Here is a 26,266-nt window from a genome sequence, read left to right as displayed (position 1 = left end):
TATCTATAGCGTTAGAGAACTTCAAACGTATCTCGTCATTCCTTAGTATTTCCGTATCCCACTTCTTTGCGTATTGATTCTTCCTGACTAATGTCTTGAACTTCAGCCTACTCTTCATCACTACTATATTGTGATCTGAGTCTATATCTGCTCCTGGGTACGCCTTACAATCCAGTATCTGATTTCGGAATCTCTGTCTGACCATGATGTAATCTATTTGAAATCTTCTCTTATCTCCCGGCCATTTCCAAGTATACCTCCTCCTCTTGTGAATCTTGAACAGGGTATTCGCTATTACCAGCTGAAACTTGTTACAGAACTCAATTAGTCTTTCTCCTCTTTCATTCCTTGTCCAAAGTTCATATTCTATTGTAACCTTTTCTTCTACTCCTTCCCCTACAACTGCATTCCAGTCGCCCATGACTATTAGATTTTCGTCCCGCTTTACATACTGCATTACCCTTTCAATATCCTCATATACTTTCTCTATCTGTTCATCTTCAGCTTGCGACGTCGGCATGTACACCTGAACTATCGTTGTCGGTGTTGGTCTGCTGTCGATTCTGATTAGAACAACCCGGTCACTGAACTGTTCACAGAAACATACCCTCTGCCCTACCTTCCTATTCATAACGAATCCTACACCTGTTATACCATTTTCTGCTGCTGTTGATATTACCCGATACTCATCTGACTAAAAATCCTAGTCTTCCTTCCACTTCACTTCACTGACCCCTACTATATCTAGATTGAGCCTTTGAATTTCCCTTTTCAGATTTTCTAGTATCCCTACCACGTTCAAGCTTCTGACATTCCACGCCCCGACTCGTAGAACGTTATCCTTTCGTAGATTATTCAATCTTTTTCTCATGGTAAACTCCCCCACGGCAGTCCCCTCTCGCAGTTCCGAATGGGCGACTATTCCGGAATCTTTTGCCAATGGAGAGATCATCATGACACTTCTTCAATTACAGGCCACATGTCCTGTGGATACACGTTTCGTGTCTTTAATGCAGTGGTTTCCATTGGCTTCTGCATCCTCATGTCGTTGATCATTGCTGATTCTTCCGCCTTTAGGGGCAATTTCCCACCCCTAGGACAAAGAGTGCCCTGAACCTCTATCCGCTCCTCCGCCCTCTTTGACAAAGCCGTTGGCAGTTTGAGGCTGACTTCTTATGCTGGAAGTCTTCGCCCGCCAGTGCTGATTATTTATCGAAATTTGGGCAGTGGCGGGGATCGAACCCGGGACCGAAGACGATTTGATTATGAATCAAAGACGTTATCCGTAGTTGGGTTTAAGTAGTTCTAAGTTCTAAGGGACTGATGACCTCAGATGTTATGACCCATAGTGCTCAGAGCCATTTGAACCATTTTTGACACTTGTGCGACCATTTCGGAATTTTTCAATCCATTCATAGACACTCCGTTGTAGCAAAACACTCTTCCCGTACCGTATCGAAAGTCTTCGATGAATTTCGGCACCTGATACGCCTTCCGACCACAAAAAACGGATCACTGAACGTTGCTCTTCCTAGGTGCAAATAGACAGCGGAGCTGCCTTGATTAACTGCACGGCAGCGATAACGAAACTAACGTAGCAGGTTGAAAATTGCAAAGATATAACAACAAATAAACAAAGCATGTGTCATCAACGTAAAACGAAAGTACTACCAAAATAAACAAAAATGTAACTAAAGTGCCGATAATAATTGAGCTACCCTCGTATTTTGATATGTTAGATATTTTAAAATTACCTTCTTTACTAATGAAAAATAGAAAGCAGTTGTTTAGACCTACTGAAATTGTAAAGTACTTGCACTGACCAGTGCGTCCAAGTCAGACAAGATGCTGCTTGAGTGTCATGGACGAAACATGGACAGCTTTATAGATGAGGACATGTTTACTAACACCTAAACGCCGCTGCGAAATCGCGGAGTGCGTTTCAGGAAGTTAACAGTACTGGGCGGCAAATACGCAGGAAACTGGTGTTGCGTAGAGGTAATGTGCGCTGCTCGTTGAGTGTCTTTTCCCTAGATTTCTCATGGGGCATAAGTTCTTATTTCTTCACATATTTCCATCCCTCCTACATTGTAGGAAGATTTAGAAGGTGGTTTTCGATACTGTGCTCTATGTTGTAAGAGATGAGCAGTAAAGATTGATTATTTTATATGTTCTCCTTTTTTTATTTCTGTGTTTCCTAGTTGTCGTTTTAAAATCCTTTCCTGTACGGTCGACGTAAACCTTGTATTCGGAATAGTAGATTTTGTGTATTTATTTTGTAACCCGGTGACTTTATTCTAACATACATGGAGCGTGAAAATGCCTCAATTGTCTAGTCTCCTGGCAAAGACAGAATTGTTTACTAATTAAAATTTACATTTGCAATTGGATATTCTGACTGTATCTGAAATTGCGAGTCAAATGACCTCAACCACGGTTTAACCGAGTTATTAATAAAATTAATTTGTGAATTAATATTAGATCAGTTTTCCCCTGGCAACCGAGACCACCAACATTCCGACTGAATATGGGACTGTCACTTGGTATGAGCGGAGGAATTTGCAGGAAAACAGATTAATTATTATTTATGGAGAAGATGGCGAAATTCTGCAAATGTTACGAGGTTTTACTTCAAATTTCAAGGCACAGTTACTTCGTTGAGCAAGGATACAAGGCCTGAACACTTCCGCAGCGTTAGAGTCACTCCAGTCTCCCAAACTTACGAACTGGCAGGCCGGATCTTCACCAGCTGGAACAGATTGTAACTGCTACCCTCTGTTAGAGTGGCTGCATGAACTTCTTTCAGTCGACGGACGTCTGTGGAGGCATATCCGAATAGAGAAGAGCCAATCTCATGCGCTCATTTCCTTGTAGTTCTCGGATGATTTCGCTTCGTGACAGCACCACAATTCATGTTGCCACCATTTTGAGTCTCTGTCAACTTGCTTCCATTACCTGGTAGCTGCCACGGACCGACAGTTGGGTTTAGTGTCGCTGTTTTTAAATAATATGCTCATGGTACTCTTTCTCGTGATTTTACAAACAATCCCACCTTTTGCATCTCGATCGATGGACATGGTGCCTTTTCCACGCGGACACGGTAAACTAGTTGTGTCACCCATGTCTGGATTTTTATTGAAATGTGGATCTCACGGATGCCTACTATTTTATTTCCCTTTCGAATTCCAATTCTCCAGTTTCTTCGGGACATTTTACTAGTACAGTTTCTCAAAGGGGCTGCACGAGTCGACAATGTTTCGATCTTGTGTGAAGTGATATTCTTTTGTTTCGTCCTGACCTACAGCAAGACGTTTTTATGCTACGTTATTTGATTAACTGTGAGTGTGTCGATCTGTCATCACTTAAGATGCAGTCTCTCGTTTAAAGGGTGTTTTCTAATGAATATATCTAATTTATACGCCACATCTATCTGTTACTGGCACGTAGCATTACATGATAGCCTTAAATCAACGAGTTCTTCCTTAGTTACAGAAGCGTCTGCTAGACGTTGTGGGGTGGCGGGTAATAATCAAATGTTGGTTACTTCGTTACGTCGTTGCGAAAAAGACGCATGAACGGTCTGTGCGTGCTTTCCACCTACCCTTGCCGTCTACAACAGCCTGAAAACTATGTTTGCGGTCAGCCACAAAGCAATGGAGTGCATACTGACCACAATTTCGAGTCTGCTAGTTCCCACTACTCTTCGTGTTCACTGAAAGCGGATTCTGAAACAATGCCAATATAAGTTTCGACTTTTAACTGACTGATTTATTCTGGAAAAGTTCACATGCACAAAAAATGAGTCTTAGTACTGTACCTAATGCCCCTCTGAAGAACAGCACTATTATCAGTTCAGACGCGACCTCTACGGGAAGTTCCTAGAATAACGGTCTATCGCCCTGACTCCTAATCATAAAAAGTTAATCGCTAGCCGTCCATGTGATAAATAATCTCGACACTTGCTACACGGTTTTGTCGACTTCACGTGCGGCGCACAAAGAGTTAATTCCGTGAAGTCTTAGCGATAAAGGACGGTGTAAAGTCCTCGCGCGTTCTTTCCGTACTTTTACCGTAAAAGCATTCAATTCTACCTGGCTCTAACGTCATCTGAGGCACAACGCACGCGGGCGTTTGACTGCCACGGACAGTTTGATATCTTGGAGCGAGGTGTGCCCCACTACTGCCTCTCTGGTTGTATTTGTGTAGGACCAAATGGAGCGCCAAACGGAACGCCTGCTATCAACCTCCATAGGCACAGGTAGCAGTATCTAAATGGCCCCTTTCTCGGACACGTATTAATCAATCAATCTGTATTTTGACAGTTTACTATTTTCTTAAATTTTATATTTAAGTTTGTTACTGAAAAAGTTTTAACCCGATTGCATTTAAACGTTGCCGGGTAGAACTTTTGGAACGCAACTGATAGTAGATAATGACCTCTGATCTGCCTCTTTAGGATTCATTGCAACCAGTGTCACATATATAATGTTTTCCCTGAAACTAAAGCTACATATCAATATTCAGCTTTCTGAGTCAAATATTTAGCGGCTTCAATTTTTCGTTAAAACGCCGTTTTCACCAATATGTTGCTCTCATCAAACTGAGACCTTTACTTGTATTTGTGACGTACATTTGCATATTGTGACCAGTTTTTAGCTCCCTAGTTTTATAATTCAGTACCACTTATTTTTATATTAGGATAGTATATTCTACCTAACATAGTCGTTTTATCACTCTGTGGTACAAGGCCACTAAAGGTCATGCCTTGAATGTAGAATTTATCCGACAATATTTGACGTCTAATGATCAAGGGCACCTCCCCTGCTTCTACTGAAAGAGCGTTGGCGTGCGTCGATAGCATGGGTCCAAGACAACAAGTGACGTATGATTCAAGAATGTCCCATGGGAAGATGAAGTGTATTTATAATGGGGGGGGGGGGGAGATAAGTGGGTGGGAGACAATCGGCTGCTACTGACACCTTCTGTTGGATGTCAGATGGTTACCGTAGTGGTTTAATGAATGAGAGATGAGAGGGGAACAAAATTTGATTCAACTGTCCTTTTCTGTTTTTTCTTTCTGGAATTTGTTAGCTTCCGCTTTCACTTTTCGAACATCCAAAAGGTTATCCAAAGTCGGATTCTGATGGTAAGTTGTAAGGTGTTCATGGCATTTTGATTTTTATATGTTATCGATGTCCATCTAACAGAGAGAAAGTTACTTTACTGTTAAACTCTCGTTGGCCCGGTCTTGGTAAAGTCTTTGCCTCTGCACAGACTGATACGTTCTTAGTTGAAGTGCGGTAGGTGACGGACGTATTTTGTAGTGCTGCGTTGATTTCTGATGGTATCTGTTAGACGAAGAAAGGCTTATTGTAAATAATGGAAGGATGAATGAATTGAAACATGAAAGGAATATAAACTTTGATTAATGTTATTTTTTTAAGAAAAGAAGTTTGAGGTAATACTGCAGCACTGCTCACATAATCTTGTACAAATGATTACTGGGAACCAGTTACCTTTTCCACACGCTCAGAGCTGAGAGAAAGGCCACCTTACTTCCCTGAGTCATGCATTAACATATTAATTGATTAACCTGTTTGATTTGTATAGAAATTCTGTGTTAACGTTGTACCCTCTTTAAATCGTTGTTCAGTTTGTTAAACATAGTATTGTTCAGACCTATATTACGTGTGAAGATCAAGCGGAGTTTTACCCTGTCTTTTTGAACATATAATTCTTTCTAAAATAATTGTTTTGGAATATCATAAGAACAGCTACTTTCCCTAGGTCACTGTTTGTCATTACACATTACCACATGTGGTATGCAACAGCTGGAAATTTAGTTTGAAAATACAAAGCTAGCTTACCTGCTGCCTGCTTGTTTTTTGCTGTTGTGCTTTCGAGAAATCTGCAAGTATACTGCCAAGACGAGATGTAAGCGAAAATTTTGCTTAAGGCCTTATAAATGTTTCACTCCAGCTGCGATTTAATATAAAGGCAAGTTGAATTCAGACCTGACAGTTCAATTAATATTTGGTTCTGTTAAGTCAACAGTTAGCATACGAGATGGATAACAGTTTGTGGTTCCCTAGTCTTGATAATACGTAAACGTTTATAAAGCGGGAGGTAAAGTTGAACTAAAGTTCATACAGAAACAGATATAGTGGGGAGGTTACATATTGCGACACTGCTACGATAATCCGTTGCTTCTTTAGGTTAAACGTAGCTAGATAGTGTTGGAAATCTCAAAAGCAAAAATAGCGCTGCGCTAATTTTACCAATGTTGTACTTTTTCAGGCAGTTCATTTAAAAATTCTATGTTCAATTTGCAAAATTTTGTGTCGTGTGATGATAATTTCTTTATCGCATATACTGTTGTCGTAGTAGTACAGATTTTTCTCTGGATTTGATTTGTTGTTGAGCATATGTGTGCACAACACAGTTTTTTTTTGTTTGGTGGTTGTAGGGATTTGTCCCTCCCAGATATAGTGTTTCATCATGTTTGGTACAGCAGAAAACAGTATGAAAATCCGTCGTACCACAAGACAACAGATAGAGTTACAAAATAACGATTCGGTATAGTATGAGATAAACTACCTTGAGCGATTAGAAAATACCATTAGTTTACGTGAGACGGCAGGGAATTGTGGGGATCCACAATTATGAAGTAATTTAGCCAACAATAATGAAACAGGACAACGATGGGTAATAAACACGTGAATCCTGAAGCTGACTCGGCTAGCGAAAACTAGCAAAAGGCGCCACAGTCGTGCGAAAGTTTACAACTGGCAAGAGACATATCAGAATCAGTTTTTGTGTCAATGTCTTTTGAATCACATCACTTTCACCAAACTATCATACAGAACGACACTGTGCGAATCCGACAGATTTTCGATGATCAATCGTCAAATGTTTAAAGAACCGCAAGACAAAATGGGTAAGAATACCAACGAAACAGAATCGGAAAATAGGAAATCATCGGAAGAAAATAGTAAGTAACTTAAGAACTAAATAAGAAAATCACAGGAAGAGAAACACTTAGGGACGTAATTAAAAGTGACCTTCAAACAATAATCAGGAACTGTACAACTACAATATGTAACCTTGTAACAGAACACGAAAAGATGAAAACAAATCAGCGTAATGACAAGGATGGATTGATAGCTAAAATCAACACAGTAGTTCCGAGTGCTATAGTTACACAGATAAAAGAAAAAAAAGAGCATCTTAACACAACTCTGAAAGAAATTAGTGAACAGGCGGAAACTTTGACATTAAATTCTGAATAACAAAAAGAACAGTTCAGCACAATTAAATAAATAGTTAATGATCTGACAAAGAAAATGGCAAACTTGCCAAAAAGTGCGGATAGAAATTCAAATGATACAGTGCCAGCACAAATTTCAGACATAGAGGATTATCACTCATTAATAAATTTTAATGGCAGCCAAGAGAAAATTAATCAGGAAAACAAGCGTCACAGGAACACTGTACATGAAAAAGTCGAGCGTCTTGGAAGAAAGCTTAACCGAGGCGATGAAAAGGACGAATTTGAACGTTTACATTAATATTCAGAAAACTTTTGCGACCATACAAATTTACGACATTTAGGAGATTTTCTATGAGAGCAGCACCACACATCCAGATACGAAAATTAATTGCCGATATGATGCACTAGAGAATAATCTGGTTCGCTCAGAAGTGATAATTTTGATTAGCCTACAAACACTTGCTGAAGTACGTAAATCCAAAGCTTTCAGGAATGGTAGTAACAAAGTTCACTCCCAAGCATGGAATGATCAGTTGATATATATTACTTACCACCAAATTGGCCACCTGAACACAAATTAGAATTTCTCTGCGGTTATTTGTAAAATGAATCTGTGGCAAGAATGCTCTCAAAGAGTGAGAGATTGCCAAAGTGTAAATGATTTCTGCCGATCATTCTTCTCAGCTTATTGATCACAGACCACACAAAATCGGGTAAAGCATAGCATTATAATGTTACGAAACTTTGAATAGTCTGACTTCTCTAGCCCACAAAAATATTTTGAAGACATGGTACGCAGAAATCAGTACTTGTCTCACCCATACAGTCTGTCAGAGCTAATTCGAATTTATGTATCGAGGTTACCTACACATTTGAGACATATAATTTTGGCAGAAAGATGGAAAAATTATTTATATCAAACGTTACTTCAGGAATTGTAATTGGATAGTGAGAACGGTTTAATAAAAAGACACAATAAGAACCATAAGAGGAACCATCAAACACATGCTGCTTTTTTACCGCGTGAAAACAAAAATTACACGAACTTGCACAACCACATCCACATAAAAATTTACAGACGGAATAGCCGATATCGTCTGTATGACACAAAATTCTCGCAGTTCAATTATGGTTATTGTAATACAAGTTATTTTCAGAGATGTGACTGAGAACATGGTAAGAGGTATTACGGATATTGTGTTAGCGGAAGTTGGTGTCATAACTACTACAGTAGCAAAAAGAATTATGAAAGACGATATTCTAGCTCAAATGGTAATTATGCACATTTTCATGAGCACATTTCAGGTAGACCAAACTGGAAAATACATGGCACAACAACAATTATACAAAGAATAATAACACAGTCACAGTAATCAACATCACAGTTCACAGTGACAAAATTCCGGAATGGCAAGCCAGTTTTTATGGATAGAAGTAATTGAAGCCCGATCACCAAATCCACGAGCTAATCAACAACGAGGAACCAATAAAGGATGAAATTGAAACGATTTGGACTGCATCATATTTCGAATATGAAGCTATCTGTAGAATAATTCTATCTACCAAAGGTGGACCCCGATGATGGACCTATTGGAAAATAGTTCTTCCATTACAGCACGCAGAAACAGTTAGCGATCAATAATGCTATGTCGCTGCATGCCTGAACAACTCCCGTCGCGTGACAGGTAACTTTAGACAAAAATCGGGCGACTATCGTCTCGCAACGAACATCATCTACCACGCAAAAAAAATCGAGCAATTTGCTGCCATGACGCCTATGTTAAACAAACTGCTACGAACTTCGAAATTTCATCTAGAATTTCAATGGGAACATCTAAATTTAATAAAATGAACATTCACACTTTTAACCAGTTGTGAGAGGATACATGGGTTATAAGCAATGTGTTATTCACCTGCGAAATACTTTTGACTGCACACACTGATGCTAATATAGAGATGAACAACATTTTCTACCGCTGTTGATGAGGTATACAGGCTGCTGGGGTAGTAATTCTGTTGTTTGGGAAGAAGAGTGATAGATATTTTGATATAAAAAGTGTTTCAGGATCTCTTGTTAGTGATATTGTGTTTACTGAACTGTCATATTTACGATTATAGCTACGAAATGTTGTTTATATGGAAACAGTGGACGGAAACAGAGCAGGGAATTGTTATTTGAAGTGCATATTGAGACGGAGACTGCGAATATGATTAATGTTATAATAAGATGATGAGATTTACCTTGATAATGTACGAGAGATGACGACTGTGAAATTTATGATGCATACTGTAATAGTATGAGGCAACATTATAATGCTTAATGTAGAAAAACAGTGAGTGAGTGATGGTTACGGCAGATAGATCCTGTCTTTTTTACAGTCAATTCTTATCCTATGCAGATGCGTTTCATGTTTATAAGCATAATAAGCGTGGCTTGAGACAACACAGTTATTTCTTTGATGTGGAGTTTATGATTATCTGATGCAAATTTTTCAAACTTTTTCCTAAACACGTACTGTCATATTTTTCTTTACTGGAACTACGTAACACGTAAATTATACTTCACAATAGTTCGAGAGGTATGCGCTTTTGTCTCCATTTCTCCACGAAAAATGTTTTGAAAAGATATGGCACAGCATACATTGTTACTCTGAACTGTGACACACTCTTTTAGCATATGACACCTAACGGAACTTTTGTGGCTTATCTTTGTGGACTTATGACCACAGCAGTTGAGTCCCATAGTTCTCAGAGCCATTTATCTTTGTGGTAGAGTTCATTTTCTTGTTTATACTGATGAACGACATTGCTTTTTCTGATTTGTATACAGCTACGTGCACTTGAAATTTAGCATCTGCAGGATTGTGTAGAAGTAATCTGCCTTTTCTTTACCTAAAGATAAATTTTACATTTGTATGAAACGTTATAATCACAATAGTTTACATCAGGCTAGGTTTACCGGATATTTAAAATTTAGGCGAAGTGAAAATGAAATTCGTCACTTGCCATGTGTGACATGAACAGACAACATGCAAGGTGTATAAAGAATAATAAAGGTAATGATGATGTTTTTTCACTTTTCAACTGTATTCTATTTTGCCATTGCATAGGATAAGATTGTTTTATAAGTATATATTTTTGCTGCTAACATGTCTGACATTGCACACTAAGTGTCTTCTTGTATTTCAATATGTTGTAACACAATATCATGCTTTGCTCTAGCTTTAGGAATTTTCAGGTTCTATTTGCCTTTTACGCTTATGTCATTTACTGAGTGTCTTAAATGCATATTCTCTTTATAAATTTATATGAAGTACTAATAGTATAATTAATATATTAAGTGTATCATTAGTATAATTATTATGTTAAGTATGGTGTTGTAGAGAGGTCTCATAAATCAAAGAAGATGTGTGAGTAACTATGGAAGTTGTGTAAGGAGGAATAAAAGAGAAACAGTTAGGAAACGAAGTTGTACAATATAACTTGAGCAAAGAAATGGTTACAAAGATGAATTTGAGATGAAATTATTAGGTAGAGTAATGAAATATGAGAAATGGTTAGGTAGGGCTAGTACGAGAAATGGTTAGGTAAGGCAAAGATAGGTGTGGAAATGGAGCTAAATAATATGAACTTATAAGAATGTATGAAACATATGACAGAAAGAAGCTAATAGATAAAGTAATCAGTGGTATTTGTTGGATGTTAGTTTAAACTATAAGCAAAATGAGTAAGAGATGCAAAAGCTAGAAGATGAAATACAACTAGATAGCATGCTAATTAGTGACCATTTTAGGTATAACAATTGACTGACATTTGACTGACTGCAAATATTTCTGTTCTCTTTATTTGTATATGTGAGACCACTATCGTCATGTGTTTATTACATGCGTGTAGTTACTACCTTTACATGTCTATTGATATCTTATTCTCTATACTTTCGTGTATTTCACTGATGTATTCAAAAACTTCTTTATTTGAATAGATTCAGAACTTTCTGTAGGTCATTCTGTACATATAATAATAGCTTCTTATTGTGCCTATCACTATACACTGTTTCAAATGATTTATTTGTCCGATGTTACTGTTATTCATTATTGTGAAACCATGATGCCATTATTTTCTTACTTCTCCTATAGTTATGGAAATAATAGATTATTACTCGTGTCTTTCTTCAAGTAAGTCTATATAGTAAATGTATTAAACTGTAACTGAGTGATCATTCACCACAAATGACTGAGACTTGCCAGGGCAGAAGAAATATGTCTACTGATTATACACCAAAATATTCCCTGTCAGATATTGGTATACTTCACTGGTACAAGCTGCAAGCCACTTTCCTACAGAACTCTTCAATACTACAAGATGCTTCTGGAGCTATCAATGGACCTACAACCTACTTCAAGTAGATACTACTACATTTTACTCTTTGTGCATGAGGCAGGTTGTCTCCCAGAGACTGTTTCTACATAACATCCAACAACAGTGACATTATTACAACGAGATAAAGATGATTGGACATGTGTGACAATGACTCTCTTATATCTACTTTCATTGCACCAATTACTACTGAAATATGTAACTGTGTTTCAGAAATATAGGCCTTGTGTGATATAGACACTCTACCCGTCTTCCTGGGTGCAAAAAAAAAAAAAAAAAAAAAAAAAAAAAAAAAAAAAAAAAAAAAAAAAACGTGTGCACCACCAATACTCCTTCAACACAAGATGTGACATATAATCCTTCAAAATACTCCTGGGCACAGCACTTTCATGAAACATGACAACATAACTAGGGTGAAATCTGTTGATTAGTTCATTTACATAATCTTGAATTTTGTATAAATATTTTACTTACAGTTCACTAGCTCTTATTCTTGGAAAGTTATTTTGCTCTTTTTATTTGTAGCATGTTTTGAGCTGGATATGTATGATGGTCATATCACTTTGATTTTGTATATTGCCAATGTACACGTCAGAGAAAGAGAGAGAGAGTAAGTTACGTTACTGTTAAAGACTCCTTGGTCTTGTCGCGGTACAGCCTTTACCTCTGCACAGTGTGGTACATTCTTAGTTGAAGTGTGGTAGATGATGGATGTATACAGTAGTGCTGTGTTGATTTGTGATGGTATCTAATAGATGAAGAAAGCTTTACTGTAAATGATGACAAGAAAGTATATGATGCCTACATTGAAAGATAAAAGAAGTACATATTTTGAATAATGATTTTTTTAGGGAAGAAGTTTAAGGTAAAAATGCAGCACTGCTCACCTAATTTGTAGAAATGATTTTTGGCTGCTAGTCAACGTTGTTTATTCGTTCAGAGCTGAGATAAAGACCATCCCACTTCCCTGAATCACCCATGAAGCTTTCTACTGATTAAGTTGTTTGATTTTTGTAGAAATTCTCTGTTAACATTACACTGTTTATAAGTCATTGTTCACTTTGTTAATCGAATTATTGCTCAGTCCAGTGTTACGTGTGGAGATCACACGAAACTTTACTCTGTCTTTTTGAATACATACTATATTATGAAATCGTTGTTTATGGAATATAATTTCATAGGAACAGTTACTCTACCCATCCCCCCATTTATCGTTACACATTACCATATGGCACCATGTGGTATATAACAGTTTGAATATTGTCTGGAAATTTTATTTACAAAGAGAAGTCTAGCTTATCTGCTGCCTGCTTGTTGTTTGCTCTTGAGCTTTTGAGAAATCTGCAGGAATGTTGTCAAGACGCGATGTAAGTGGCAATTTGTTTAGGGCTAGGTAATTGTTTTACGTCAGTTGTGCAGTTAATGAAGAGACAAGTTAAATTAAGAACACTTACTGTCTAGTTCAAATTAGGTTCTGTTTGGTCAAAGATTAGCATAAGAGTTTAACTTAAATGACATAGACAAATGATAATTGGGAGCCATTTAAATTTGTTCACTTGCTCAGAAGTGAAAGAAAGACCACCCCACTTCTCTGAGTCATGCATTAACATATTAACTGTGTAAGGTGCCTGGATTTTACAGACCTTACATGAGCTTGATCCATAACGTTATGAAAATTCAGTATGAGACCCTCAGAAAATAATAATCAACAAAAGGCAGTTGTAGTTCATCTCATGTACCGAAAACTAACGAAACAATATCTACCAATATATGGACAGGGGCATGAATAAAAAAGTTAAAGTGACACGCATTTTGGAGACGAACCAAGCAGGTGGTTAATGGCACTGGAAAACCCCATTTAACAAGAGAATAGCGGGCTTCGGTGCAGAAACAGATAAGGCCAGAACAACACATTATTCCATTTAACGTATTTACGGTTGGGACCAAGGGTAAGTGGCTGCACGGCTTTAACAGGGCTAGGCTGCGACCCAGCAAGAAAAAATAAAATTCACCTCTAGCGGGATGGTGATTGGCTGAAGTCATACTGGGCGTCGCAGACGCGACTGGGTGAGGAGATATCCTTTATATAAAAGCATTTTGAGAACTCAGATTTCTAGATCTCTCTCTCGTCTCGCAATGGATCACACAAGTGTGTGGAAATAAGCAAGGGCGTTGAGAGCTTTGCTTTCTGCGAAGTGAGGACACTAAGTTTCACATATCGTGGTGACAGATAGCAAAGAGGTAGATAATCAATCCTGTGTAAATTTTTGCGGGCAAAGAAATTGTGTAAGTCGCTAGTCGCTCTAACCCCTAGCGGGTGTGCAATAGCCATTATTTCGACTAGGGAAAGTTTAACGTTCTACAGAACGCAGGAAAATTGAAACTGAGTGAATTCAGTCAAGGCCAGAGTAGGGAATTAGCGTTTCAGATCCAGCATGGAGACAATGCCACTGCATATTCCGCTTGATAAAGTACCACCGCGCATTAGGTCACAGTAAATGCTGAGTCTAGATTTTGCTCACTCCCACTTGCATACTCTCTGACCATTGAATATCAAAAGCTTCGATACCAACGTCCATTCATATTGAGTACATGAATGTTTTTTCATTGGTTCAAAATGTAAATTTATTTTCCAGTAACTCAGTGCGTTGACCTGCTATGACAACGAATATGTAAATGAGCTGATGAAGATATTTTAATTATTCTTTCCTGTCATAAAAATTTTTAATATGTGGAGATAATGATTTTAAAAATCGTCAGTTCAAATGTTCAAGAGTTAAATATGTTTTTACTGAGTGTCAAAAGTAATTGAACCTGATATTTGTGTATTACTTGACCCCTGAAAGCGCAGTTGATAATTTATATATAGAATAAAAAAGAGAATAGCAGTTTTGTCTTTCTGTAATAGATCCCAAATTTTCACTTCTAATAATTCATGCATTCCAGTTGTGTGAGAACAGAATTTATAATGATTTCAGTTACGAACGACACCTAATATTAGTTGCCTCACAGGTCCAGGTTCATATCTATTTAGAATGTCTGTTAGACACCCCGGGCTTGAGGAGACAGTTCAGATGTGTGGTCCATTTGCACACTAAGTGGTAAGCTACGTTTGCACACATTGATACACTCACTGTTCAGATACAAAGGTCGGAATATGATACCTGACTAAGCTGTTTAATTTTTACAGAAATTCTTGGTCAACACTGTAACCTCTTTAAAACCACTGTTCACTTTGTTACGCATAGTATTGATTAGAGCTATCTTACGTGTGACGATCGTATGAGGCTTCACCCTGTCTTTTTGAATATATACTTTATTCTCAAATCATTGTCTTCGAATCTCATTTCGTAGGAATACTTACTTTCCCCACGCCACTGTTTATCGTTACACATTACCAAATGTGGTAAGCAACAGACGGAAATTTCAGCTAACGAATGAATAAATTTTTTTTTTGAGTCTTCAGTCTTCTACTTGGTTTGATGCCACCCACCACGAACTGCTCTCCATTGCCAATCTATTTGTCTCAAAGCAGCACTTGCAACATACGTCCTAAATTATTTCGTGGATGTGTTCCAATCTCTGTCTTCCTCAAAACTTTTCGCTCTCTACAGCTCCTCCTATTACTATGGAAGTCATTCCCTGATGACTTAACTGACGTCCTATCATCCCTCTCCTTGTCAGTGTTTTCCCTATATTCCTCTCCTCATCGATTCAGCACGGAATCTCTTCATTCCTTACCTTATCAGTCCACCAAATTTTTAGCATTCATCTGTAGCATCACATCTCAGGTGCTTCGATTCCCTTCTGTTCCAGTTTTTGCACAGTCCATGTTTCACTACCATACATTACTGCCCTCCATACCTATAGTCTCAGACAGTTCTTCCTCAAATTAAGGAGTATTGGTTGAAATGGCTCTGAGATCTATGGGACTTAACTGCTGAGGTCATCAGTCCCATATAACTTAGAACGACTTAAACCTAACTAACCTAAGGACATCACACACATCTATGACCGAGGCAGGATTCGAACCTGCGACAGTAGCGCTCGCGCGGTTCCACACTGTAGCGCCTAGAGCCGCTCTGCCACCCTGTCTGGCTATGGTGCATTGTTCGATACTAGTAGACTTCTTTTGGCCAGGAGTGCCGCTTTTGCCATTGCTAGTCTGCTTTTGATGTCCTCCTTACTCTGTCCATCATTGGTCATTTTTCCGCCTAGGCAGTAAAATTCCTTAACTTCATCTACTTAGAGACCATCAACCCTTATGTTAAGAAATCCATATGTTAAGATTCTCGATGTTCTCATTTCTGCTATTCTCATTGCTTTCGTCTTTCTTCAATTTACTCTCAATCCATATTATGTACTCATCAGAATGTTCATTCCATTCACTGCTTGCTGATTGTCACACACCACCTTTTCGCGTTCCTTCAACTGCCTCATGTTGCAGGACCAACCCATTGTAGTACTTTTGTCATGCAGACCTCACGCCATTGATGTGCAGCTTTCTGTGCATGACTGTAAACTCTAGCAACTCTGGCAACGTGCTCCCGCACCTGGTTGTTAATACGTTACGTTACTTTAGTTATCTCATCCCTTAGTTAAACAATGTAATCAGCATATCAATGGTAACCATTAAATTGGTTATGTAAGATTTAAAAAAAAATCTAAATTCAAAGATCTACCAACCTTATGCTAGTATGTAGGTAATTTTTGCTTAGAATTGTAACAGGAAAAATGCACATATGTTATGTGAGGGCCATTCCAGCCCTTTTCAGAATTGATGAGGTACGGTGTAATGTGTTAAAGTACGTACTGTTGTGTATAAAATAAGTTAGATATATAAATTAATTTACTGGCATTTTACTATCCCCCATATTCATTCTTTTTAAACATGTCATTGTATGGTGAGTTTTTAACCTGCATCTATACACAAACATTACAAATAACTTTTATGGGCATGGCACAGTGAACGTATCATGGTACCGTAAGTTAGAGTTTCATCCAATTCCAATCGCCTAGAGAATGCAGAAAGAACGACGGATTAGATGCTGTTATGAATGTACTAATTGTTTCAATCTCGCCTTCATGATCACTGTGGGAACATAGCGTTCACAATTTGGAGGGGGTTGGGGGGAGGGTTGATAGCACTTTTACGTTCTTCACTTAGTACTACTTCTTGAAACTTTGTAAGTGTGCTTTTGCTGTAAAACTGTCGTCTGTCTTCAAGATTTTGCAAATAAAATTCAGGCGTCTCAAATTTCCCTGACGCTTGTGCCGAGAGTAAAATTTTTGACCATTCGTGGTGTTCTTCGTATCATTCATTATTCCCTGTTAGTCTGTTTGGTAATGATGGTTCTCGATCTTCCAACATAACCGAGTCCATCAACATGGAGGAAGCAAACATGAGGTAGCCAAGGAGGTTAAAACGTGGGTTCTACTATGCCAAGACTGCTTGGTAGCTACAACAGGAAAACACAATTAATTGGCAGGAGTACAAAATAAGAAAGTATTTATGACTTAACTTTGTTGTAGTCCATGATCAGATGGTTGACAGTTATAGTAGACGCGACTAGTCTAGGCGTTTGTAGGATGACATAATTTACAGGTCACAAATCTTGCAGTGAAGAATTAATCTCTCGTAATCTTGAATGTCCAATCCGGTGAATTTGAAGACCAGTTAGGAACTGGGCTACAAAGACTTGATGGCTGCAGCGACTGAGCTGCAGACGATGACTGACTAACATCGGCGCTGGCTGACCACTGAGCAAGGGCTACGAACTGTAGACTGGGACAACTGCCGGGCGCGGTGGCCGAGCGGTTCTAGGCATTTCAGTCCAGAACCGCGCGACTGCTACGGTCGCAGGTTCGAATCCTGCCTCGGGCATGGATGTGTGTTATGTCCTTAGCTGTTTTGTCCCAAAGTGGTCAGAGCCATTTTTGGCACAACTGCACTACACTCCTGCCACACATTAAGTGGCCTAGCGGCGCCTCGCGTCGAGCGTAAGTACTGCGACAGGCTGTGTATCCGTTGGCTACCACAGCCGTTCTTCTGTTCCGTTTATCGAGAGAATGGCATCCGGCGGATCGATCTCTCAGGCGCCGGTGTGGTCGTATAACTGACGACATCACAGGTAAGGGTCACACACACCCAAATATATTCTAAGGCGGGATGGACGGGAATAGACTAGTTGCATTTTCCCAGCATCCTGGTAATGAACCGAACGGTACTATCTGCCTTACCTACAACTGAACCATTGTAATCGGTCCAAATCTCATCCCCGCCAATTATTACTCGTACGTTTTGTTCGAATTGACTAATTCCAATTGTGACTCATTAATACCGTACTCACAGAATACTACGTTTTTGCGTTTTGCTGAATTTTACATTTCTGAACATGTAAATCAATTTGCCCACCTCTCACCACTATGAACTCTTGTAAAGAGATGAACATTTGGGCAGCTTTTTTAACATAGATGTTATTATAGATAACTGTACCATCTGCAGTGCATTACTAATAGTGTCCGTCAGGTCTTCAGTACACAACATTCCTGTGACACTGTGGAAGTTACTTCAACTTTAACGTTTCACTCTCTATCCAAGATAACATGCTGCCCAGATGACTCTCTTGATACATTGATTTTACGATATCGAGTGAGATGAAAAAATACAGAAAGTATTGCTGGACGTCGTCGAACATTCCCAATTCAGCCCCCATCGTTACATGCAGTTCCGATAGGTGGCGTCCGTAACGGAGGTGCATTCCAGTTTCCGTTGGTGGAAAACCAGAGCGTCGCAGATATTCATAGGCCCTCCTTGCTGAATGTCTACGGAGACAGGCAAGTAAACAAAAGCACGGCGAGTCGTTGGGTGAGGCGTCTGTCAACATCGCAACGGGGTCGCGCAAACCTGTCCTATGTCCCGCATGCCAGCTGACCTAACACAGCAGTGCTGCTGTCAGGTAATTGAAGATGCGGCTTTAGCGTGTTCTTCGCTACCAAAATGCGAACAAACTTTTTTTGCTCCATGACAACGCAAGGCTTCATGCAAGTCTGCGCACCCAAGAGGAGCTCACGTAACTTCACGGGATTGTTTTTTCTGTTCCGCTCTACAGCCTGGATCTCGCCTCTTTCGACTTTCATCTAATTGGCACTACGAAGGATGCACTCTGTGGCAAGCAGTACGTGAACGATGGGGCGGTTATTGATGCAGCAAGAATTTGGCTTCGACGTATGCCAGAGCGGGCCGTGCGGGCATATGGGCGCATCCAGTAAGGTGGCGTAAGAGCGTCGCGTTGAACGGAGGTTATGTTGAAAAATAGAGCCTTGCAGCAAGAGGAGAGTGGGGAATGTATGGTGTAATGGAATCCCAAATGCCACCAACCTGCTTTCGGAAGAAAAATGTGTTGTGTCACTTATTGAACGCCCTTCATATCTACATCTACATCTACATCCATATTCCGCACGCCAACTGACGGTGTGTGGCGGAGAGCACCTTGAGTATATCGGTTCTCCCTTCTATTCCAGTCTCGTATTGTTCGTGGAAAGGAGGATTATCGGTATGCCTCTGTGTGGGCTCTAATCTCTCTGATTTTATCCTCATGGTCTCTTCGCGAGATATACAAAGGAGGGAGCAAAATACTGCTTGACTCCTCGGTGAAGGTATGTTCTCGAAACTTCAACAAAAGCCCGTACCGAGCTACTGAGGGTCTTTTCTGCAGAGTCTTCCACTGGAGTTTATCTATCATCTCCGCAACGCTTTCGCGATTACTAAATGATCCTCTAAAGATGCGCGATGCTCTCCGTTGGATCATCTCTATCTCTTCTATCAACCCTATCTGGTACGGATTCCACACTGCTGTGCAGTATTCAAGCAGTGGGCCAACAAGCGTACCGTATCCAAATTCCTTTGTTTTCGGATTGTATTTCCTTAGGATTCTTCCAATGAATCTCAGTCTGGCATCTGCTTTGCCGACGATCAACTGTAAATGATCATTCCATCTTAAATCACTCCAAATGCGTACTCCGAGATAATTTATAGAATTAACTGCTTCCAGTTGCTGACTTGCTATGTTGTTGTTGTTGTGGTCTTCAGTCCTGAGACTGGTTTGATGCAGCTCTCCATGCTACTCTATCCTGTGCAAGCTTCTTCATCTCCCAGTACTTACTGCAACCCACATCCTTCTGAATCTGCTTAGTGTATTCATCTCTTGATCTCCCTCTAAGATTTTTACCCTCCACACTGCCCTCCAGTGCTAAATATGTGACCCCTTGATGCCTCAGAACATGTCATACTAACTGGTCCCTTCTTTATGTCAAGTTGTGCCACATACTCCTCTTCTCCCAAATTCTATTCAATTCTTCATCATTAGTTATGTGATCTACCCATCCAATCTTCCGCATTCTTCTGTAGCACCACATTTCGAAAGCTTCTATTCTCTTCTTGTCCAAACTATTTATTGTCCATGTTTCACTTCCATACAAGGCTACACTCCATACAAATACTTTGAGAAACGACTTCCTGACACTCAAATCTATACGCGATGTTAACAAATTTCTCTTCTTCAGAAACGCTTTCCTTGCCATTGCCAGTCTACATATCTTCTCTACTTCGACCATAATCAGTTATTTTGCTCCCCAAATAACAAAATTCCTTTACTACTTTAAGTGTCTCATTTCCTAATCTAATTCCCTCAGCATCACCCAACTTAATTCGACCGCATTCCATTATCCTCGCTTTGCTTTTGTTGATGTCCATCTTATATCCTTCTTTCAGGACACTGTCCATTTCGTTCAACTGCTCTTCCAAGTCCTTTGCTGTCTCTGATAGAATTACAACGTCATCGGCGAACCTTAAAGTTTTTATTTCATCTCCATTGATTTTAATACCTACTCCGAATTCTTCTTTTGTTTCCTTTACTGCTTGCTCAATATACAGATTGAATAACATCGGGGAGAGGCTACAACTCTGTCTCACTCCCTTCCCAACCACTGCTTCCCTTTCTTGCCCCTCGACTCTTATAACTGCCATCTGGTTTCTGTACAAATTGTAAATAGCCTTTCGCTCCCCGTATTTTACCCCTGCCACCTTCAGAATATGAAAGAGAGTATTACAGTCAACATTGTCAAAAGCTTTCTGCAAGTCTACAAATGCTACAAACGTTGGTTTGCCTTCCTTAATCTTTCTTCTAAGATAAGCCGTAAGGTCAGAATTGCCTCACGTGTTCCAACAATTCTACGGAATCCAAACTGATCTTCCCCGAGGTCGGCTTCTACCAGTTATTCCATTCGTCTGTGAAGAATTCGCGTTAGTATTTTGCAGCTGTGACTTATTAAACTGATAGTTCGGTAATTTTCACATTTGTCAATACCTGCTTTCTTTGGGATTGGAATTATTATATTCTTCTTGAAGTATGAGTGTATTTCGCCTGTCTCATACATCTTACTCACCAGATGGTAAAGTTTAGTCAGGACTGCCTCTCCCAAGGCCGGTAGTAGTTCTAATGGAATGTTGTCTTCTCCCGGGGCCTTGTTTGGACTCAGGTCTTTCAGTGCTCTGTCAAACTCTTCACGCAATATCGTATGTCCCATTTCATCTCCATCTACATCCTCTTCCACTTCGATAATACTGTCCTCAAGTTCATCACCCTTGTATAGACTCTCTATATACTCCTTCAACCATTCAGCTTTCCTTTCTTTACATAGAACTGGGTTTCCGTCTGAGCTTGATATTCATACAAGTGGTTCTCTTTTCTCCAAAGGTCTCTTTAATTTTCCTGTAGGCATTATCCATCTTACCCCTAGTGAGGTAAGCCTCTACATCCTTACATTTGTCCTCTAGCCATCCCTGCTTAGCCGTTTTGCACTTCCTGTAGACCTCATTTTTGAGACGTCTGTTTTGCTTCATTTACTGCATTTTTTATGTTTTCTCCTTTCATCAATTAACTTCAATACTTTTTCTGTTACCCAAGGAGTTCTACTAGCCCTCGTCTTTTTACCTACTTGATCCTCTGCTGCCTTCACTATTTCATCCCTCAGAGCTACCCATTCTTCTTCTACTGTACTTCTTTCCCACATTCCTGTCAACTGTTCCCTTATGCCCTCCCTGAAACTCTGTATAACCTCTGGTTCTTTCAGTTTATCCAGGTCCCATCTCCTTAAATTCCCACCTTTTTGCAGTTTCTTCAGTTTTAATCTACAGTTCATAACCAATAGATAGTGGTCAGAGTCCACAACTGCCCCTAGAAATGTCTTACAATTTAAAACCTGGTTCCTAAATCTCTGTCTTACCATTATATAATCTATCTGATACCTTCTAGTATTTCCAGGATTCTTTCATGTATACAACCTTATTTCATGATTCTTGAACCAAGTGTTAGGTGTGATTAAGTTATGCTCTGTGCAAAACTCTACCAGGCGGCTTCGTCTTTCATTTCGTACCCCCAATCCATATTCACCTACTATGTTTCCTTCTCTCCCTTTTCCTACTCTCTAATTCCAGTCACCCATGACTATTAAATTTTCGTGCCCCTTCACTACCTGAATAATTTCTTTTATCTCATCATACATTTCTTCAAATTCTGCATCATCTGCAGAGCTAGTTGGCATATAAACTTGTACTTCTGTAGTAGGCATGGGCTTCGTGTCTATCATGGTCACATTAATGCGTTCACTATGCTGTTTGTAGTAGATTACCCGCATTCCTATTTTCCTATTCATTATTAAACCTACTCCTGCATTACCCCTATTTGATTTTGTGTTTATATCCCTGTATTCACCTGACCAAAAGTCTTGTTCCTCCTGCCACCGAACTTCACTAATTCCTACTATATCTAACCTATCCATTTCCCTTTTTAAATTTTCTAATCTACCTACCTGGTTAAGGGATGACATTCCACGCTCCGATCCGTAGAACGCCAGTTTTCTTTTTCCTGATAACGACGTCCTCTTGAGTAGTCCCCACCCGGAGATCCGAATGGGGGACTATTTTACCTCCGGAATATTTTACCCGAGAGGACATTATCATCATTTATCCATACAGTAAAGCTGCATGCCCTAGGGAAAAATTACGGCCGTAGTTTCCCCTTGCTTTCGGCCGTTCACAATACCAGCACAGCAAGGCCGTTTTGGTTAATGTTGGTTCGGCCAAGTCAGTCAATCATCCAGACTGTTGCCCCTGCAACTACTGAAAAGGCTGCTGCCCCTCTTCAGAAACCACATGTTTGTCTGGCCTCTCAACAGATACCCCTCCGTTTTGGTTGCGCCTACGGTACGGCCTTCTGTATCGCTGAGGCACGCAAGCCTCCCCACCAACGGCAAGGTCCATGGTTCATGAGGAAGGTGACTTGCTATATTGTAGCTAAATGATATGGGATCTTTCTTTCTATGTATTCGCAGCACATTACATTTGTCTACATTGAGTTTCAATTGCCATTCCCTGCACCATGGGTCAATTCGTTGCAGATCCTCCTGCATTTCAGTACAATTTTCCATTGTTACAACCTCTCCATATATCACAGCATCATCCGAAAAATGCCTCAGTGAACTTACGATGTCATCCACAAGGTCATTTATGTATATTGTGAATAGCAACGGTCCTACGACACTCCCCTGCGGCACACCTGAAATCACTCTTACTTCGGAAGACTTCTCTCCACTGAGAATGACATGCTGCGTTCTGTTATCTAGGAACTCTTCAAGCCACACAATTGATCTGATAGTCCATATGCTCTTACATTGTTCATTAAACGACTGTGGGGAACTGTATCGATCGCCTTGTGGAAGTCAAATACTCCTGTTGCCATGTGGCAGTATATCTCACCTGTGCAAAATCCTGCGGTGAGATAAAATGTTTCCACGAATCCACTGACTCTTGGAGAACGACTGTTGCAGAGTTTACCCTACTTCTAACGGCGTGGAAATCGCGTCTTCATTCACCGCTTCCGCATTCAGCGAAACACTCATATAGGTAAGTGCCACTCCCCCCTGCAACCCACCCTCCTCCCACCACACCCTGCGCTCATTTCCCTGCAAGAGCAGAGAGAGAGAGGGGGAGAGAGTGGGAGGGAGATGTTGCGGGGTTCTAGCGGAATGCGGTCCGGTCGAGAAGGCGCTCTTCTGGCTGACCGCCCCCTGCGGCCAATTACCCGAGAGCTCTCAGCGCCATGCCGGGCTTCGCTGGCGCTGGCGCCACCGCCGCCGCCCTCCCCTGCTAGCCACTGGCACCAGCCCCCATACCCTGCTGGCAGTAACGCTGTTTGCTCCGCCGGGGAAAAGGCGTTCCCCAGCCGGCGTTTAGCTGCTCCCCGGCGCGGCGACGGCGTCCAATCAGCGCCGTAATTGCAGCAACCTGCCGCGATCTCTCTGTTCTCGCCGAAGGGAATGAACGTCGTTGGACAAGGAGGCGCAAGAATTCACTTCCCCTTTCCCCGGAGCTCTCAGGTAATCTTCGAAAAGAGAAAATTAGTGCCGGTTCTCTCTCAGAGTAATCTGGGGAGAGAATGTATGGCACGGAAGGAATAGCTTCATCTGCATTACAGTCAAGCAAAGCACAGACAAGCCATACTTTTACGCCGACCCGGATACGTTATGTTCTATTATTATAACTAAAAGCAAAATCGCTTACAATTGAGTGTATTTCTGTGTTTACGGAGGAATAAATTCTTTTACTACATGTTTTTAGAGCTTGGAAAGGAGAATTTACTACTTCAGGTTGGACTCAGAGAACATACAAGATTTCAAAATAGATATTCTATCATCAGATAGATCTGTACACAGTACAAGTACCACGAACGAACACCGGGAAACATAATGTTCCTAGTATCTAAGAAAACTTCTAATGCAAAGGCTAATGCAAGGATGAAATACGACAACACATGGCCACCATGCATACTACACTGAAAATCTTTAAATCTATATTTATACAGTATTTCTGCTACGAGAAGTCACTCTGAATACCAGTTCAATATGGAGTACATAACATTCACTCCTCCAAACAACTTTCCTGGTGTGCACTGCCGGCCGGTGTGGCCGTGCATTTCTAGGCGCTTCAGTCTGGAATCGCGTGACCGCTACGGTCGCAGGTTCGAATCCTGCCTCGGGCATGGATGTGTGTGATGTTAGTTAGGTTTAAGTAGTTCTAAGTTCTAGGAGACTGATGACCATAGTCCCATAGTGCTCAGACCCATTTGAACCATTTGGTGTGCACTTTGGAAATAAATTTTGCCAGTGGAAATTTTGCCGAAAGAAATGATTAAGTTGAAAAAGCAATTAAAAAATCGGTCGCTAGCTCAACTGATGAGCGACAGTACTGTTAAGTACATGAATAATTGTGTCAAAAATAAAGTGTACCTGTTTGTAGCGCAGCAGATGGAACGGGAACTTTTACGTAAGTGCTGTGTCTGACTCAGTAGTCATATAAAACAATGTCACAACAATCTAACTACACTTAAACATTAATGGTTAACTTTCAATAAGTAGTTTGATAATTATTTTGAACATAATTTGTCAGCTAAGTGCAATGCTGACAACACAGATAATTATCAATCGAGATTTTGAATAATGGGCTGTCATTGTGTCTTTAAAATTAGGTACTTTTCACAGTTTAATCTACTGATAATGACATATATTGCCAATAATCGATTAACTATGTTCTGAATGATAATAATTCATCAATTGGGGGATTGTCAGGTGGAATAAGCTTTATAGTTTCATGAAATATCCTTGAACTAACTTCAGCTGAATATGCATTAAAATAAATCTTAATAATCAAATTTATTTCTTCAGTCTATTATTAAGTTACTATAGTTGGCGTAATCTTATTAACTGCAACAATTAACTACGATAGCCAGTCTGAAATTTGCTCTTCACCGTCTATGCAAATAATTTGATTATTAACATATTTTCTCTTGATAATGGCGTGACACACTCGGTTCAATAAGGTAAGAATCGGAAGGAACCTACTTGGTGTTATTGTCTGGTGGAATGTAACTTCAACACTTCGATTATAAAGTGCTTGTTATTAACTGTTCAACTTCAGAGAAAATCACAGTCACCGGAAAGCCTTTTACAATTTTATCCTACTAAAATTACGTAGATCCTACTTCCCTCGTTGTCGGTGGATCGACGGAAGTCCACGGCAGCGACACAATGTGGCAGCGTGCTTTCACAGTTGCGACTTTGGCCCACAGTGTGCTTCACATTTAAGTCCTCGTTTCTTCAGCACTATGCCCATTAATCCATAATAACTTGCCAGGCCATGCTTCCAGATATGCCGACCAATACTTTCCCGACGTACTTAGATCTACACACTAGCCGTTAGATGTAACACAGCTAGTACTAGCAGCACTCGACTGTACGTCTTACTCGGAGCACGACGTCACAGCTACTACTACCCGCCGGCGCGCTCCCGCGCCCAGCGGCACGAGACATCAATCTCTCTGACTTCAACGTTAACTAAATACGCCTCGAATTGCCAGAGTTAAAAATTACATAATTTAAACATAGTATTTACAATACATATTTACACTAGACAATACATCGTATACAAACAGTTTCACGTGTTACGTAAGCGAAAAAATTCATAGCAAGGACTGCGTTGTAGCGTCACAGACTGTTATAGCT

This window comes from Schistocerca serialis, chromosome 2 (assembly GCF_023864345.2).
Source record: "Schistocerca serialis cubense isolate TAMUIC-IGC-003099 chromosome 2, iqSchSeri2.2, whole genome shotgun sequence".
In the NCBI taxonomy this organism is placed as follows: domain Eukaryota; kingdom Metazoa; phylum Arthropoda; class Insecta; order Orthoptera; family Acrididae; genus Schistocerca; species Schistocerca serialis.
Note: the sequence above shows the minus strand (reverse complement) of the source record.